The sequence below is a fragment of the Tenrec ecaudatus genome, chromosome 13 (genome assembly GCF_050624435.1).
Source record: "Tenrec ecaudatus isolate mTenEca1 chromosome 13, mTenEca1.hap1, whole genome shotgun sequence".
In the NCBI taxonomy this organism is placed as follows: Eukaryota; Metazoa; Chordata; class Mammalia; order Afrosoricida; family Tenrecidae; genus Tenrec; species Tenrec ecaudatus.
In genome coordinates, this window is record NC_134542.1 from 59296876 (window position 1) to 59310111 (window position 13236).

Sequence of the window (13236 nt, forward strand, 5' to 3'; positions counted from 1 at the left end):
CCCCCTCCCGCCGCCGCCGCCGCCTGACGCTCTGAGTGGCCGGGACGCGATTTGCCGCGAGTGACTGGAGCCGCCGGCGCCCGGGCCCGCTCCGCCCCCAGCCCGCCTCCCCGCGCCTCGCCCTCCGCCTCCGCCCGCGCCTCGCTCGCGTCCCCGCGTCCTCGCCTGCGCTCCCGAGCCGCCGGCCGCCAGCGCCCGCGCCCGCGCCCGCCAGGTGAGTGGGGCCTCCGGGCGGCCCGGCCGGGGAAGCGCGCAGGCCCCGCGGGCGGGCGGCGAGCCGCGGCCCTGGAGGCGGCGGAGGGCCGCTTTCTTCCCGGGCGCGGGCCGCGCGGCTGAGGGAGGGACGGACGGAGGGACGGACGGAGGGAGGGGGGAGAGAGAGAAGGAGGGGCGCCCCCTCCCCGGGCCCCGGCGGCCGCAGACAAAGCGCCGGGGGTGGGAGGCCCGCGGGCAGACCCTGCCTCCGCGCCGCCTGCCGGCCCGGCCCCCGCCCCCGCCCCGGCCCGGCCCGCGGACCCCGAGCCGCTCGCGGCGCCGCTCGCGAGAGCCCTGGCTCGACGCGGGGTGAAAGGAACCCGAAACGTGCAACAGGTCTGGGCGTTCCGCTCCGATTTGCAGCGGGTCCGCGCCTCCGAGCGTGCCGGCACCAGATGTGGCGCCCGGCTGCGGGCGCGTCTCCGCGGCTGGCGCCCGCGGCCGGTTCCTTTGTGTGGCTGGTGACCAGCCCTGCCCGGTGGGTGGGGGGATGCCGGTTCGCGGCCCCCGGGCTGCGCCCAGCCTCCCGGACACCTCCCTCGCCCCTTGGGCTTTGCCTTGCCCGGGCCTGCGAGATAACATCCCTGCGGCCAAAGGGGAAGCATTGAGCCCGCCGGGAAGAGTCGTCGTTCAGCAGTTGCCTTTGGAATAAATACCGTGATTAAAAACTGGTGGCAAGTCACGTGCGAAAAAGATGCGCGTTCACACCGGCCGTGGGGGTACGGGTGGGATTTGACCCTGAGGTGCACGGTTTGGACTTGGTGCTTTGGCGACAGCGCCGTGGTGCCCCTGGTGCTCGGACATCATTCTCTCTGGCACTGGCATCGCCTGAGAACTTGAGTGCTGTTGGCATAACTCGCTTGCAGCTGGTTGACAGGTCACTGCTCTCTTCGCATTCTGCCGGTGCCAGCCAGACCCGCCATGCATCCCAGCAGGGGGAGGCAGGCACCGCCTCAAATGAAACTTGCTACCCAAAAATATACCCACGTTGGAAAACCTTAATCCATCTAGTTTTCTTTGGCTTGATAAACCTTATTTTCATAGGTGTGAGGAATTCCCTTCCCACCCCAAGGAACATAGAACAATTTATCTTTGTTTACCTACCTTGGGTATTGCTGAAACCCAGCTCTTTCCAGGGGTTGTGCTATTTTAGTACAACAATACTAAATAGAAGGAAGATATCCTCCTTTTACTTTGAGCAATAAAGTACTTCTTTGTCCTAGAGCCAGGAAGCCTTTGTACAAAATACTTAATGTGGACAAAAGTTGGTGACTGTCTTTACCCCATGACCAAGTACATGGGGGGAAATGCCCAAAGGACGGAGAAAGCATTACACAACTGTATTGGTTTTTTATATTCCACATACCAAGAGATAATTTTATTGAATTTTCAAATGTGCTAGACAGAATTGAACGATTAAAATTGGGCCTGCTTTGAAAGTTCCCCAACTTTCACAAAATGAACTGATAAAGAGTTTGCCAAGCTGTAAAACTCATGGTAATAGCTGAAGGACCACGTGGATGGCAGAGCGTTGATGATGGTGTGATGAGTCATCCAGCCAATTTTTGAATCATAGTGACCCTTGAGTATGGTTCCATTTCTCATTGCCCGTGTGTCTTTGGACAGATGCTTATTCCATCTATAAGAGGATTTAAGTTCTGCATTCCACACAATGAACTGAGTGGAACGTAAACACTTGTACAAGTTTTCTGGGCCATAATATTTAAGGGAGCTGATTGATCCTCCGATGGAAATAGTAAATGGAGGTCATAACATTGCTTTTCCTGGATTTTAGTTGATTGATGGCCATTTAATAACAATTTTAATAAGTAGTTTTACTACTGACATGTCAGAAAGCTAACTGGCCATTATTAGCATTGGACTGCGAGCTGCAAGGTTAGCAATTCAAAACCACCAGCAACTCCTCAGGAGAAAGATGAGGTCGTCTGCTATCAGTGGGTCTTACCCTTCCTCATGCCGCAGCCCTTTCATACAGTGCCTCACTCATGTGGTGACCCCCAACCGTAAAATTATTTTTGTTGTACTTCATAACTATAATTTTGCTACTATTAAGAATTGGGTGACCCCTGTGAAAGGGTAATTTGACCCCCAGAGGGGTCGAGACCCACCGGTTGAGAACCACTGATTTGTAGCCTCTGAAACCCCGTGTAAGGTCTCAGTGAGTCGGACGGAATCCACATGATGGCAGTGGGTGAGTTTAAATGTCCTCTAATTAAAAACAAAAAAACAACCCAAGAGCTCTGGTGGCATAGTGGGTTACTTGTTGGACTGCTCACCTCAAAGTCAGCAATTCGGACTCTCCAGCCCTTCTGCTGGAGAAAGATGAGGCTTTCTGCTCCCATAAAGATTTACAGCTTTGGAAACCACAGGGCCAGCTCTACTTTGTCACATGGAGCTTCTGTGAGTGGAATCAATGGCAGTGTGATTTTTTTTTTGGCTTTCAAATTTAAACAAACAAGAAAACGCCCAAAGTATCACATTTTGACCTTTTATTTCTTTCCTTTCTCACGCTGTACGGACTCCCTGGAGCTCTTTTGTCTCCCTAAATGCAAATTCAAACAGATACGAACATTTCTTCCTTTTTTTTTAGCACAAACACATTCATTTATTCATCAAAGGGATGATCCTAATCAAGTCAACACTTGGTAATAGTTGCATGTAAAGTGTGTGTAATCGAAGTAATGGAATATAGCAACAACAACAACAACAAAGCAGTACGGAGATTTGCTCATTGAACTCAGCTTGTTCCTTCTCACAGCTAAGTCTTGTCCAGGTGATGATGGAATTTTTATTCTATTTTTTCATAGGTCCGAGTACAGGTGACATTGTTTGTAACGCATTCTACCGCTAATTTTCCATTTTCTAATTTTCTGGTTATCGTGTTCTTCTCATCCCAATCCTGGTGTTGGACCAAAACACCATCTGTGAAGTTGCAGACTGAGTTTTTCTGCCGTCAGGTGTGGTTTCTTCAAACTTCTCTCCCAGGGTACAAGAACACTGCAGGCTTTCCAAAGTGCTCTCCGTTTTCATGGTGAGGGCCTTGCCATCCCAAGTGATGACACAGTCAGGCTTGGCCATCGCCCCCATTTTTCGAAGAGCCATTCCCACTCCCAGTTCCTTCATGTATTCATCAAAGCCTTTGCTGTCCACCAGGCGCCATCTTCCCACGCGCTGCTCAATGGTGGCCATGGTGGGCGAGGGCGAGCAGGCGAGCGGAAAAGGTAGAGCAGAGTGGCGGGCGAGCACGGTGTCACGAACAGAACATTTCTTTTGAAGAAATAGTTATACCAAATAAATCTGATTCTTAAGAAGGGTTCCCTGGCATTGTTGGTGGTTTTATTGTATTAGAACTGTATTCATTTGTGTAACACCTTTTCAAAGAGACACGTGACAGGAGACATTGTCTTCTACACTTAAGGTCCCATAGAGGAATCTGTCGAGAAACGTATCTCCCATGAAATGGAGCAGCAATGTAAGCTTCCCTAAAAGTTTTCTTTCCCTCAGGATCTATTCACTCATGCAACATGAAGTGCACCCTCTCCAAGTGCAGTCACAGGGCCTGCATGGATTACTTCCAGGACGTTGTCATCCTCCCTCAAAACCCCCACCTCTGTCCCCGTAGCAGTCACTTTCTGTCAGTGCCTGCTTGGTCTACCTTCTGCCTCTGTGGCGGTATCTTTTCTGGACAGTCCATGGACATGTGGTCTTTCATACCTTCTTAAGCTTAGTGTAATGTTTTCAACATTCTTCCGTATTGTAGAGGTGCCTCATTTCCTTTTTGTTGCCAAATGATATTCCATGTTAAGGATCGACCACATTTTGTTTATGTGTTCATTGATTGATGCACATGAGCTGCTTGTACTTTTTGTCTATTAATAATGACATTTGTGTATACGTTTTTGGGTTTTCGTATAAATTCAGTATGCTTGAGTGTGAATGTAGGAGTGGAATTGCTGGGTCATGGGGTAAATGCCTGTTTAGGTTCTCCAAACTGCTTTCCATTGCACTTGTACCATTTTCCTTAGTACTTGCCCCATTCCCATCAGCATGCAACCAAGCACCGGTTTCCTTATATCCTCATCATGCTGACTTTTTGTTTATTTTTCTTAATAGCCATCCAAGTCAGCGTGAAGGGGTATTGCATGGTTTTGTGTTGCGTTTCCCTGATGTCTAAGGACGTTGAGCGTCTTTCCATTTCCTCATTGGCCACATGTTTATCTTTAGACATGTGTTGATTCAGTCTGTAAGAGTGATTTTCTCCTCTGATCTTTGAAATAAGCCTGTCCGGTAACTTTTGGCCCTTTTTAATATGTGGAAACTGAGCACAGAGTGGTCAAATAACTAATTTTTAACCTGACCGAGCTTATGAAGTGTGTCTGGACACAATAAACTTAGGTGTTTTGACGTAAGCCTACCTTCTTTCCACTTCAGGAAGCATACAGAATGTAAATTATGTTTTTGAATTTGCTTGACTAATTAGTGACAAAGTAGGAATTTAAGAAAATAAATAACCAAACCACCCTTAGCAAAGGAAAAAGCAGATGTTGGGGACTCTAGGCCACACTGTGTCACAATACCAGATTTTGTTACCCTTTTTCAGATAGTTGCTTTTCTCTAACCCTAATGAGTTAGATATTATGTCCCTATTTCCAGTGGAGAAACTACAGTCAAATCTTGGAACAGCTCCTTACTGGAGTAACTTGTTTCTAGATTCAATCCACTGTACTCTGAGCTGTGTACTTTCTCATCTTTTGTAACTGATAGGCTCTTTCCCTCCCACTAAAGCATTTCCCCTCATTGTGAAAGACTTGAACAATTTAACATTTTTGAGAAAAATGATTATTTTTGCAGGTTAAGCTAACATTAATTAGAGGTAGTTTGGCAAATTCATTTTGAAATGTAGGATTGCTATGATCTCAGTTTTTTGTACTGGTAGATATGGCAGCTAATGCAAATTGTCAACTCCTTTAGAGGCTGATGGCTAGGTGGCGTAGTGGCTACTCGTTGCGCCGCTAACCATAGGTTAGCAGTCCGAAACCATCAGTAGATCCTCGGGGAGATGCTTTCTCCCATAAAGAATACAGTCCCACACAGGCAGTTTTACCCTGGTCTATAGGGTCACTATGAGTCAGAACTGACTTGAGGGCAGTGAGTTTGATTTGGTTTTGGTAGAGGCTAGTAGAAGCATCTTGTTACATATTCACGATTATATGTCTTTCCTCCTGTACAAGTACCTGACACATAACAGGGAATCTAGCCGTTCAATGAATAGAATATAAATGTACTTTTTAAATTAAAGGAAAACAAAAATTCTCTGCTGCCTTTTCTTTAAAAAAAAAAAAGGAATAAAGACAATACAGATTGCAGTAAAGGAAATATCTTTGTCTCTGGCATATGAGCTAAAATAATTGGTGATAAATATTAGATCTTGATGTAAAGCTCAAAATCTGATGTGTTAAAAGGGAGTTACTGAACTGGGGTCTGATAATAAGCTCCCAGTGTATGGCTTTGTGCACATTTTCTCTTCCAAGGGTTTAGCTCAATGGCCCATTCATAGGAGTTGTGCCTTAGGTGTTTCCTAAATGAGTTAATAAAAAATGGTTTTAATGATAACAAGCAGAAGAAAAATAGCAAATGAATATTTGGGCCATGTTTTTCACGTATGCATTTTAATTATCAACCACGATACATGTTAATTATAAAAATTCAAACAATACTAGATTTCGTGCTACAGATTTTCCATTATATTTCTAGACTAGCTGCTTCTATCATCATCATTGATTGTGCGTATACAGTGTAAAAGCTAAAAATGCCCCTTTCTGGCCTTCCCCCTTTCTCTCTCTCTTTTTAATCATCTTATTGGAGGTCCCCCTTCTCTTTTATCTCAATTCCATTTTCACCCCAGGCAATGAGAAGTTTGTTGTTCATCTTTGCCGAGCTCTGTGTTTGTATTTATGTGTGTCTGTATGTGTAATTATGCATTTACTACAGACATGAAGCTTAGAGGTATATTCACAGTAATTTTCCATTGGCAAATGGGATCATACTATACATATTTCTTTTTCTCTGAAACGAATATATTATTCAAGCTCTTGCATCTGTATTCACAAATGATAAGCTTAATGTTTCCTTTTTTGGTGAGCCAGCCTTCCCCGGTTTTGGTGTCAAGATAAAGCCAGTCTCCACGGAGGAATTAAGAACCTTGGCATTTTTGCATGTGCTTTGAGACAGTTTAAACTGCTTGTCCCATAAAGTTTCATTGGAAATCATCTGACAACTTTGGGAGAGGACAGAGATCTGAGCTCACCTTTTCAGTTTTGCCAATTTTTATTGTTCTATCAAGTTTTGATCCCAGTTTTCAGTGTCATGTTTGGAGAGAGAATCAGTTCATCACCACCACCCTCCTAAGATGACTGCAGGCAAATTAATAAACGAAACAAGATCCGTGGGAAGGTCTGAGTTTTTGCAGTGAGAGGCCCAAGGTAACATCCTTCACTCTGTTTGCCAGCTGTCTAACCTTCGGCACGTTCCGTACCCTCTCACATTTCTGCTTACCTCAGAGGACTCTGGAAAGTAATAAATGAGATGTGAATATGTTGAAAGCCTTAGGTATATCATAGGGAATTACAAAGGGTTCATGGAAAAATGAGATGAAAGAATGTATTTTTCTCCATGAACTTTCTGAAGCCCCTTTTGTTGTTTAGCATCTAGAAAGCACTCTAGTTGCATAAAATGATAAATAATTATAATGTGTTTAAAAAATAGTAACAGGCGTGTACGCCATCCTATCTATTATAATTATGAACCTCAGTGTAATGGGAAGAGATTTAAGGAAGAATCTTCATGGAGCCAGAGAGGATTTCTACAAGGTGGATGGGTCAATAAAAATTTCCAGGCCATTTAGGATTTAATTTTGGCAGGCAGGTTTCTCAACACATGCACTCATTTTGAAGCAGGATTGTGCAAGTAGTGGAGTAAGCAGGGCTGGATTAATTTTGCCTGGTCACGTAAAAGCCTGTGTAGAATGAGTGTCTTCATGGAAACAGATCTGAAGGTCATTTGCCCTCACAGCCACTGTTGTTGTGAGATGCCCTAGAGTTGGTTTCGCCTCAGGGACCCTGTGTACAACAAATAGCGCCCAGTTCTGCTTGCACTTGCTTCACAGTTGCTCCATTTGCGCCTGCTATTAGGGCCACCACGTCACTCCGCATCTTCCTCTTCTTCGCTGCTCCTCTAAGCATGATGTCCTTTTACACAGCCACTGGGTGGGTTCAGACCACCCACCTTTGGGTTAACAGCTAGGCACTTAACCCTTGCACTGTAGGGTGCCTTCTTCATCAGTAGATATAAGAAAAGTGAGGAGCCCTCATGGCATAGTGAGTTATGCTCTGGGTTGCTAACTCTAAGCTCAACAGTTCAACTCCACTCTGCTTCTCGGGAGAAAGAGGGAGCTTTGCATTTCTGTAAAAATTTACCCCTTTGTAAACCTAAAGGGGCTGTTCTACTCTGCTCTGTAGGGTCACGTGAGTCAGACTGACCTGACGTCAGTGAGTATAAGAAAACAGAGGGTCGCTGGCTTGCAGTGTTAAGTACATGGCTGCCAACTACAGATTGGTGGTTCAAACCCAGGAGCGACTCCTTGGGATAGAGATGTGGCAGCTGGGCTTCTGTAAAGATTTCCAACCTTGGAAACTGCCGGGGCAGTTCTGCTCTATTCTATGGTAGCACTCTGAGAGTTCACCTTGAGGGCATAGACAGCCATGTGAGAAAGGAGGATATAGTGCCTGGCAGGTGTTCAGATGGTTAATTTTCTTTCCTTGCATAGAATGAGAACCCAACAGCGATGACCTCGAAGCCTTGCTGTTTTAAGGCTGCTGGGTATAATAGAACAAGCCCGGTGATGCAATGGATTAAGTGTTGGGGTACTAATCACATGGTCCAAGATTTACATCCACCAGCTGCTCTTCAAGGGAAAGATGCATCAGTCTGTTCTCTCAAAGATTTACAGTCTTAGAAATAATCAGGAGCTGTTCTGTGTCTTACAGACTCCCCATGATCCAGAATCTACTGCTTACTGGTAGTGGGTTTGGTGTTCTTGAGGATTTTTGTTTATAGAGGATGGGTATAGTGGAAAGAAGGAACTCTGATGACACAGTGGGCTGACATTGGACTGCTAACAAGGTCAGTAGTTCAAATCTACCAGACCTCAAGGTCAGCAATTTGAACCCACCAGCTGCTCCACAAGAGAAAGATGTGCAACCTCGGAAACCATCGGGGCAGCCCTTCTTTGCCCTATGGGGTCGCTGTGAGTTAGAATTGACTTGATGGCAGTGAGTGACTGTGAGTGATAGTGGAAAGAGCATTAGGCCCTAAGAGTTTCAGTCTTTGTACTTTTATTTATTATTCATTGACCTTGGGCAAGTCACCCAACTACTTAGGTCCTTCTGTTTCCTGACTTAAAAAACCAAAACCAAACAACCTCCAATTCCAAGAGAACCAACACTTATTGAGGACCTTAATGTTCATTTACTAGTAGGTCGCTTACTCTTCAAGTCTGGTAGTAGCCCTTTCATAGAAAGCATTATAATTTTCCTCCTTAGTAGATGAAGAAACAAAAGACACAGGAACTGGATTTTCCTCTCATTGGATACTTCATTTTTGCCCAAGTGATTCCACTCATTACAGCTCTCCTTGGGGATATTCAGGTATGGGCATACCTACTGGGAATACTAAATGGGCATATTATAAACTGGGATACTAAGTGTAAAAAAAGTCAACTATTGTAGGATGAGACTGCTTATTTATTAATGACTTCCATTAATAACATACGAATAGAGGATTGTTAATGTTTCTTAATGTCTATGCTTAAGAGTAGTAATTTAATCTTTTTGTAATTCTTCGTATTGTGCTCAATCACTTCCCCTAAATAATTTATTGCTTGGTCTTCATTACGTTTTCAATTTGATCAAGTGAAAGGAGATGGTGGTCATTTAACAAGAAACTTGTTTGACACTGTGTGGGTTGTAAAGTAAAAGTATGACTTTCTGGTAGTTTGGCATTTTCAAAAAGCATTAATTCTTAGGAGTAGGGAAAATAATGTACTTTATCACTCATTGTCTTCTAGTGAACTTGAGTCATTTGAAAAATTAACCTGCCACTGTCAGCTGGTTTGTAAAGAGCTATTGATTATATTCCTGAAAGACAGTATTAACTGTCTTTCCTTTGGTAGGAGTTGCCAGAGCTGTTGTTTATGGGTTTCATTTTTTTTGATCAGATTCAGTGATATTGATTTTGGTATTCTTGTAAGCCTTGTGCTAAGCATATGCAAAATAAAACAGCAATAAAAAATGGCACTTGGACATCAGAAATTAACTTGTGACTTAGATATCATGTTCAAGGTTTAGGAATTCAGTCACTTGGGTCTTCTGTTAGAATATTTACTGAACACAGTAGGGAATGATTATGTTTAGTGAATTTTGATCAGAGTAGGCTTGACTGCTGTATGCAAATAAGCAAATGCATTTTACCTCAATCGTTCTGCATCATCTTTTTCCCCCGCAGCACACAAAGCACCTTGAAAGTATATGTAAGGATTAGAAGACATGGCTCTTCTCTTGCCTGAGTTTATAACCTAGTTATGGAGGAAGTAGAGGAACCAAATACAAGGACAGAGGGCTCTTAGAGCTTGTGTCTTCTCTCTGTAAAATCAGTTTTCCTGGGCTGGGCTGTGGTAAGATGACATAGCTCTCTCCTAAGGTGTCAGAAACAATCCAGTACTTTGAAAAGTTGATATTGGACAGCTTTTTCATGTATTATTCTCTTTCCCTTATAAAAAGAACTATCTGGTCTCCTAGTTGCAAGTACGTGGGATTTCCACTTCTGAGTACTTTTCTGTTTTTCTCCCGGTCTGGTAGTGGTTTTCTTTCTTTTCTGTGATGGCTACTGGAAAGCCAGCGCCAATTGGTGGCCTACCACAGAGCAGGCAGACACAAAGGGTTACTTCTGTACCCCCTTTATGCCTTGTTTATTTATTTTATGCCTTATTCTTGGCACCATTTCCCCCCATGTATCCTTATTTTGGGTTTTTATCTTTAGTGTCCCAACATTTTATAGTTCAGTGTTGTTGTCTCATTAATCTTAGGTAGTACACAATAAGATAGATGAGAGTTCTTCAAAAAGTTCCCATAAATTTGTTGATGGCCCAGCACGTGTGTGCGTGTGTACGTGATTCATAGGGACAAATAGATTGATCTAAGAGAGAATAGATATAGTGTGTCAGCTGTGATTGGTAATGGGGGCTGCCAGGAATACTGCCTTGAGAGGTAGCTTGAGGAAGCAGCTGGACCTAGTAGGAAAGGGTACTATTATTGCCGAGTGATATTTGTTGTTGTTGTGGATAGGAATAGTGATATAATGCTTGGATTTGATATCCCTCTTATAGGCAAAATATACAGGATGCTCAGTAACATGATAGATGGTGACTTCTAAGTTTAATGCTATGTTTTTCGGGGAAACACAGGAATTTGTGGTAGTGAAAAAAGCAGGTGACTTGTTAGGGCTGGCAGTCAGATTAGTTCTGCAAGACTAGAACTTCTCTAGTGCATTAAGGAGAAATGAGATTGGTGGAAAAGAAGAGGAAAAGGGATGTGGGGAAACCTTCACAGACAGCTGGAGATTAGTGTTGTTTTTTTGTTTTTTAATTTCCTAAAATTCTCGCTAATGACTTCCTTTCATGCCTTTCGCTACCTTTGCCTTAATTCCGATCATTGTTATCCTTTTCATTGTACAAGGTATTTGTACTTCAGGTATTACAGTCACGTGTTTTCAAAGCTGCAAGAAGACACGGTAAAGGCTTCCTTTTATTCCTATATCTCAACCACTCAATTCCATCCTACCCAGAGTCAACCAGTGTGATCAGACTGTTACTGTGTCCTCCGAGAAATAGTTGGCGTGTGTGCATGCTTTCTCATCCTTCTTACTTGCACACGTGATCCCTCCAATGTTGTTGTTAGGTGCTGTTGAGTCGGTCCCGACTCACACCGACCCCAGGTACCATACCCATCGTGTACATACTGCTTCCCCTGTGTCACGACACATTATGATACCCTTTTCTACTGCTTGTACACGAAAGTAAATTCCTACACATGAAGCATTTTCTTTAATAAGTTGTTTTGGAGTAATTTTTCACTTAAAGAAACGTGGCAAAGGTAGTCCAAGCAATTCCTATGTATTCTTTACCCAGTTTCAATTTCCCTTAAAGTTATCATCTTAAACGTGGTGTGTGGTAAGTGTAAACAGATCAGCATTGAGGCAATGTTGGCTGATTTCATTTGACTTCACAAAGGAGAAGAATCAAACTCACCAGTTCAAGACCAGTTCCTAGAGGATGAGGTCACCTATCCCTCCCCCCTCCAGCCTTCCTTACAATTCTGACATCCACCACGCCTCCCACAGCACTCTTTACGTCTCAGTTTGTTACTGTTAGGTGCCTTCCAGTTGATTCGACTCAGGGCGAATGGCCATATGCACAACAGAAGGCAACCCTGTCAGGTCCTGGGCCATCCTCACATTTGTTAGTTGTTCTTTCAGCTGGGTTTGGTAATTTACTGCAATAGCCACCCACAACTCAGGACAACTCATGATTATAGGGATAGGGTTAAGTAGGGAAGTTAACAGGTTACAGTTCAGGATCAGAAGTGCCAAGGATACAGTTCTTTGGTAAGGACAGCCCCTCCTCAACCATGTTCATAAGCAGGCCTCTCTCTGGTCCCAAGCCTTTCAGTCATGAGCCCCTTTGGCCTCACCCTGGTTGGGCAATGTTACAGAGTTCTTTTAGGGCTGTGATTACACATCCACAGGACCTGTTACTCTACCATAGTCCTCAGAAGGTGCTCATCTCTCATTCTTTGGGCCAGCAAACCTAACTCTTCAATTAAGTGCCTTGAGACGCTCCACTCCCAAAGCAACCCCGTCCTAAGACACTCAGCAATAACTAGTAACTACTCTGTCTCATTCTGCCTTCTTGTACTGCCTCGGCCTCTCTGCCGGAATCTAGGTGGTTCAGTGCATGGCAGTCTTGATGTCCAAAGAATGGGCGTTCCTCTTGACTCTTCTTTCTTGATAATAGATTCCTCCCCCGCTTGCTTCTAAGATTTTTCATTTCATACTCAGCAGAATGCCTAAATGGACCAATCTTTTCCATGTTGAAGTCAGACGTTTTTAAAATGAGCCCTTCTAGCAATCACTCACAACTGGACTTTGTAATCTGACCAGCATCTTCTTCCACTTCTCTTACCCAGAGTCTGGAGGAAAAGACGGGATATACCTAATCTGCTTGGTCCGGCACAGTTGTGTGGTGGGAATTTTGAAGACTATGGTTACAAGAGGGATATTAAATAATTCACCCCGTCAAATTAAGGATCCAACTCTGGTCAGTTACTTTTAAATTAGCTAAAAAATTTTATTTGTAGTTCATTAGTTATTATTGGCTCAGTTTTGCCCCTTTCCTTCCCCCACCCCCATCCCCTCACTCCCCCAAGTATTTGTAGACATTTTAACCCCCATATCTGTGAATGCGATCTGGTTAAAAGTGAGTTTTCATGTGTTAATATTAGTGATGTCATTCCAGAGTAGAGTGGGTCCTAAACCTAATCTCTTCTGAGTGCTCTCTTCCCAAAGGAAACGCAGGCACAGAAACAAGCACAGGGGCAGATGTCAAGAGGAAGCGGATGGATGCCAGGGATTGCTGGCAGTTACTTGAAACATAAGAGTGGACCAACTTCCTGAGACCCAAATTTGGACTTGTAGCCTCGGGAACTGTGAGGAAATAAAGTTCTTTAAAGCCATGATATTTTGCTATGGCAGCCCTGGGAAACTAAAGATACTCAGCTTTTTCATGAAGGCTCTGGTTCTGTTCCAGGATCCCATCCAGAATGCCACACACTACACTGAGTTGTCGTG

General features: G+C 44.2%; 1 protein-coding gene and 1 pseudogene across 4 annotated transcripts in view; one reads left to right on the top strand and one right to left on the bottom strand.

Annotated features, from left to right (window-relative positions):
• The first annotated feature begins 62 nt into the window (after positions 1 to 62).
• The window catches only part of SESTD1 (SEC14 and spectrin domain containing 1), a 107002-nt gene continuing 93828 nt past the window's right edge, over positions 63 to 13236 (top strand). For 3 of the 4 annotated variants that reach the window (XM_075530365.1, XM_075530367.1, XM_075530368.1), the window contains exon 1: positions 64 to 214. The gene's annotated coding sequence lies outside the window, so the exon portion shown is untranslated. Of the gene's footprint in view, positions 215 to 13236 lie in introns of all 4 variants that reach the window. The other variant, XM_075530366.1, reaches the window with a different exon arrangement.
• LOC142424874 (fatty acid-binding protein 5 pseudogene) lies at positions 3065 to 3465 on the bottom strand (annotated as a pseudogene).